This window comes from Anopheles gambiae (genome assembly GCF_943734735.2).
Source record: "Anopheles gambiae chromosome X unlocalized genomic scaffold, idAnoGambNW_F1_1 X_unloc_23, whole genome shotgun sequence".
NCBI lineage: Eukaryota > Metazoa > Arthropoda > Insecta > Diptera > Culicidae > Anopheles > Anopheles gambiae.
The window spans coordinates 54,506-60,000 of NW_026902630.1; positions in this window are offsets into that span (position 1 = coordinate 54,506).

The window sequence follows — 5,495 nt, forward strand, 5'->3', positions numbered from 1 at the left end:
TCGGCAGCTCGTCCCACGGGGGAGGCTGAGCCTCGACCTCCGCTTGCCGTTGCTCCAGCCGCCGCTGCCTCTCTCTCTGCCGCCGGTTAATGCGACGCCGCTCCACTTCCGCTGCAGATGGTGGTAGTCGCCCACGTCGTTGGCGACCCTGCGGAACAGCTCCTAGCACTCCGGCCCGACGCCTTTCCCGGTATTGGAGCTGCATAAAGTTACGCCGCAGTCGCCGCATCTCCATCGTGCGTGGGGAGGGAGGCAATCCCCGGCTGCGCGGGGGGATTGGCGGCTCTGGAGGGCTGACCTCCTCCTCCTCGACCTCCCCTGTCGGCTCCACTACGTCGTCGGCCGCGTCGTCATTGGCCGCTGCGCGTGCCAAGATAGCCGGGACGACCTCGTCCACGCCGAGCCGCTCCTGCCGACGCCGCTGCCGCATCCGCCGGGCGCTGCGGTTGCGCACCTCTCGGCGTCGCATCAGCCGTCTCCGCTCTGCCTCCGCCATGTCCTCGGGCGGGCTGGATGCAGGAACTGGCTGAGCAGCCTCGGCGGCTGCCAAGTTTTGCTGCTCCTCCCGCCAGTCCTCCTGCAGAACGGAGAGGATCTGCCGAGCCGCTTGCTGGATGCGGTCCCACCACTCCGCACTCTCCAACAGGCGGCTGCCGAGGTTGTCCTCGTCGACGCCGTGCAGCAACTCCGCGCGAACATCCGCGAAGCGGGGACACTGGAACAGTACGTGGGCCACCGACTCGACCGACCCTGCGCACCTGGGACAGTCCGGGGATGGAGCGAACCCGAACACGTGCAGGAACTCGTGGACGAAGGCATGTCCACTGAGAACCTGCGAGAGGTAGAAATCTACCTCTCCGTGTTTCCGCCCCGTCCACAGGCGCACGTCTGGCACTTGTCGGTGGGCCCAACGTAAGTAGCGGCTGGTGTTATTCGCCGCCTCGTCGTCCCACTGTTGCTGCCACAGCTGCAGCGATGACTCCTTTTCCTCCTGGCGAATCGCCTCTCGACTGCTGTCCGGGCTTAACTGCAGTCGGTTGTAGCAGCGGGCGTCTTCCTTCACCAGGAGGTGGTATGGCAGTTCTCCGGCTAAAACCACCGCTACCTCGCAGCTCGTGGAGTGGAAGGCGCTCGTGATGCCCTGGGCCAGGGGGCGCTGCACGCGATCCAATATCCGCCTGCACCACTGTAGGTCCGAGGCTTCCGCCCAGACGGGTGCGCCATAGCGGATAATGGACGCGGCCACTGCGGCGAGCAGCTTCCGCTTGCTCACTTGGGGGCCGCTGTGGTTGCGCATGACGACACGCAATGCTCGCACCACACGGAGGGCCTTGTCCGCGACCATTTCGACGTGTGGGCGCCACGACAGGTGGTCGTGTAGCATGACCCCCAAGTAGCGGATCGACCGCTTCGAGCGCACTTCCACTCCACAGATGTTCACAGGGATGTTTTTGTATCCGCTTCGCTTGCTCGACACCATCAGCAGCTCCGTCTTCTCCGGCGCCAGGGAGAGTTTGTGCCGCACCATCCAGCTGTTGACCGCTGCCACCGCTTCCTCCGCAATCGCTGCTGCGTGTTCAGGAGTTGTCCCCGCTGCCAGGATCGCAAGATCATCGGCGAATCCCACGATGGAGGCGCCCTCAGGGAGCTCTACGGCTAGCACACCGTCGTACATTATGTTCCACAGTGTGGGGCCCAATATGGACCCCTGTGGAACACCTGCCGATACTCGGCGGGTAACCGGCCCGTCCGCCGTGTCGTACGTAAGCTCCCTGTCGGCGAAGTAGTCCTGCAGTATGCGGCACAACTGCACGGGGACTCCCTTCGCCTGGAGCGCCTCGGCGATGCTCTGCCAGCTAGCCGTGTTGAACGCGTTACGGACGTCCAGGGCCACAACCATGAGGCAGCGCCGGTCACGGTTGTTTGTCCTTCCAAAGGACTTCGCCCTTCGTCCCGCGTCCACGACCTGCTGGATGGCCTGCAGAGTCGATCGCCCTCGCCGGAATCCGAACTGCTGCTCAGACAGTTGCGGACTCTCTGGATCCTCGATGTATTCGTTGAGCCGGTTCAACAGCAGCCGCTCCAAAGCCTTGCCCGTATTATCGAGCAGGCAAATCGGGCGGAAGGACGACGGCTCGCCCGGTGATTTGCCTGGCTTTGGCAGGAGCACCAGTCGCTGCTTTTTCCACGGCTGCGGAAAGCAGGACGTGTCCAGGCACTCCTGAAACACCCGGCGGAAGGGCTCCGGTTGCTGCCTGAGAGCAACCGTAAGGGCGGCGTTCGGTACTCCATCAAGCCCAGGAGCCTTCCGCGGGTGCATACTGGCTGCTATATTCTCCAGCTCGGTCAGGCCGATCGATCGGAGCGGCGCCATGTTGCCAACTCGGAGATCGGGCCACTCTACCGGCGGATGAACCGGGAACAAGGCGTCGACAATTCGCCGCAGTTCTGCTGGATCGCGTTCCGGGGCTGAGCGGGCCGCCTGGAACCAGTGGAAGACCTTCCGGAAAAAGTTTCCGGTTTCATCCTCCCTGATCGACAGCAAGAACCGGTCGAACGCCTCGTTCTTGCTCACACGAATAGCCTTCCGAAGGCTCTCCCTGGCAGCTGCGAGTTCCGTTTGGAGCTGTTCGTTGGGCGGAATGGTCCTCATCGCCATTTGCTCCTTTCTGGAGAGTTCTTCGATCATCGTCTGGATCGCCGGAGTCCACCAGTAAGCTGGCCGACCTGTGTGGTCCTGCGCTGGGAAGACCCGCGACATCGTCTCGTCGCAGACGCTGGTCAGCGACTCGACCAAGCTTTCGACGCTGTTAGCTTGACGGGCGAACCCAGTCATGGCCAGCGCTTTCCCGAAAAGCTGGGAGTCAAACTGACTGGTCTTCCAGCGCGTACCGGCATTGCTTACGCGGGCCGGGCGCTGTCCACGCCGTGCTGCCCGATCCCTCGATGATGGTGGACTCACGCCAACCTCGTACCGGACGTAACGGTGATCACTGAGCGTTACCACGTCGGGAACGCGCCAGCCTCGGGTGCTGTCCTCGCGCGGGTCGAGACGGCTGATCACACTACTGGCGAACGTAACGTCCGGTCGGCTGGGCGGAAACCGAGTTGTGTCCGCTCGGTTCCCCTTGAACGTTGGCAGACAGTCTGCCTTGTTCAGTAGCACCAGCCCGAGGTTGTCCGCCAACTGGAGAAGCTCCAAGCCCTTCAGGCAAGTCCTGCTGCTTCCCCAGTCCAGGTGCATGGCGTTGAAATCGCCGGCCAGGAGAACCCGGCTGCACCCGCGGACGATCAGGTCGATCTTTTCCATAATGCTCCGGAACTCTGGAACTCCTGTCTGCGGCGACACATAGCAGCTCACCACAGCGATTCCACCGACGTCGGCCGCAACCACACCGAGGGTCTGACGGTGCCTGATACGCTGTATCGGCAGCCGGTTGCCGTTGACGACGATGGCAACCGTCTTACTCTCGTCCGTTACCCAATTGCCGTTATTGCGCGGTACGCAATAGGGCTCGGACAAGAGCAGAACGTCAAGACCCTCGGTGGTCAACACATGCAACGCCAGGTCCTGGGCGTTCTCGCAATGGTTGGCGTTGAACTGCAGGACGTTCAACATTGTGGTTGCGGGCCTGGGCACATGGGGGCGGCGATGCGATGTGGGCCGCCACAAACGATGCACTTCGGATCGCAGGTGCATGATGCCGCGCGATGATCCGTGGCTCCGCAGCGCAGGCATAGGCCGGAACGATCCACGCCGGCGCAGTCTGCAGTGGTGTGTCCACGCTCCAAGCAGCGGAAACAGCGAACCGCGCTTCGCTGCTGTTTTGGCGCGCTGCGCACCAGGCACGCCGAGTATCCAACAAGGATACGTTTGTCCGCCAGAAGGTCAGCGTCCCTCCGTGGAAGTCGGACACGGGCACGCTGCGTCCCATCACGACGCTCCCACAAGGACGTGGTTGCTGCAACTACTGTGCGTTCCAGCGCCCGCTGCAGACCGCGTTCCACATCCTCTTTTGTGGCCAACATGTCGATGCCGGTAATCATCACCTCGGCCATCTCCGTGATGATCCGGCCAGTGGCCAAATCACCGACCTCCTCCTGGATGCGCAGCAGCAGCACAGCGGCGTCTGCATCCTGGTTAAGCGAGAGACGAAGGGAGTCGCGTGACGTGCGGTAGCCCTGCTTGACTCCCTTGTTCTCGTCGGCCAGTCGCGGATTTAGCCGTATCTTCTCAAACAGCGCCTTGTACGAGCATCCCTCGGCCGGCTCAAAGATGAGCTGGTCCTGCCGATGGCGTGCTGGACGCTGGCGCTCCTGGCGCAACTGCTCACTGCGCTGCGCCTGTACAGCAGTTGGCCGCTGCTGGTGTTGTTGCTGCTGCTGTTGTTGTTGCCGACGCTGTTGCTGCTGCTGCGTGCCGGCGACCGCCTGTCGCTGTGGTTGCCGCTGCTGCTGCTGTTGTTGTTGCTGCTGCTGGTGTTCCTGCTGCTGCTGCTGCTGGGGGGGCTGGCGGGGTTTCCCCTTAGCCATGCCACGATATTTGCGGCGGACGACCTCAGCGAAGCTGGGCTGCTCCACTTGCCGAATGCCTTCTCCTGTTGGCGCCTGGGGGGCCGGGAGCGTTACCGCCGCTGTCCCTGACGGACCGGGTTGTGCTTGCGGCTGTTGCCCGCGTTGCCAACAGAGCTCCTGGCGCAGTTGCTTCCCCATATCACGGATCTCTGCCAGCAGAGCATCCCGCTCCTTCTTAGCTTCCGCTTCGGCGGAAAGCCTGGCCTGCTGTGCCTCCGCCAGCTGCTTCTGCAGTCCCTCTACAATGGCCTGAAGACTTGTCACCGTCTTCATGAGTTCCGCCTTCTCTGCCTTCTCCGCCTGCAACATCAGGTGCAGACGAACCTCATTTTCCTCGTTCGAACGTGCAGCAAGGGGTGTACGTCCAGTGTCAATTTTGGCTGACACTGCGGTTTTCTTCTGAACCGCACCCATGCCGCAATCGACGGATGGCTGCCGAGGTCTCAAACTGCGATTTGGGAGTTCCATCTTCGAGGTAAACTCCCTTGTGGGTCAAGACAATCCTGGGGATCGATATGACCCCGTGGGGTCGAGATGACCCCAGAGATGCTGCGTCGCCCAGCTGCTGTGATTCTGGCCCCTGGAGGAGACGGGGGGAAGGGGGGAGGGGGAAAAATAATTTTCCCGTGTTTTTTAAGTCGCTCTACACCCCTCCACAGCTTCCCCGAATTTTTCAAATTATTTGAGCGAATTCGAAAAATTCGAGCAGTTTTCGAGTTGCACAAACTGGTCGAATCGAGCAGATTCGAGCTCCCGAGGGCACTACCCACCTTCCCAGAATTTTCCGCACACTTTTTTAAAAAATCGGGCAGTTTTCAAGCAGTAACGGTAAGTTCAAATTTTTGTCCCCTGGGAACTGCTCGCCGAAAAATTTTTGTCGCCTGGGTATTGCTTGTCACTCAGGTGTCACCACAAACTGT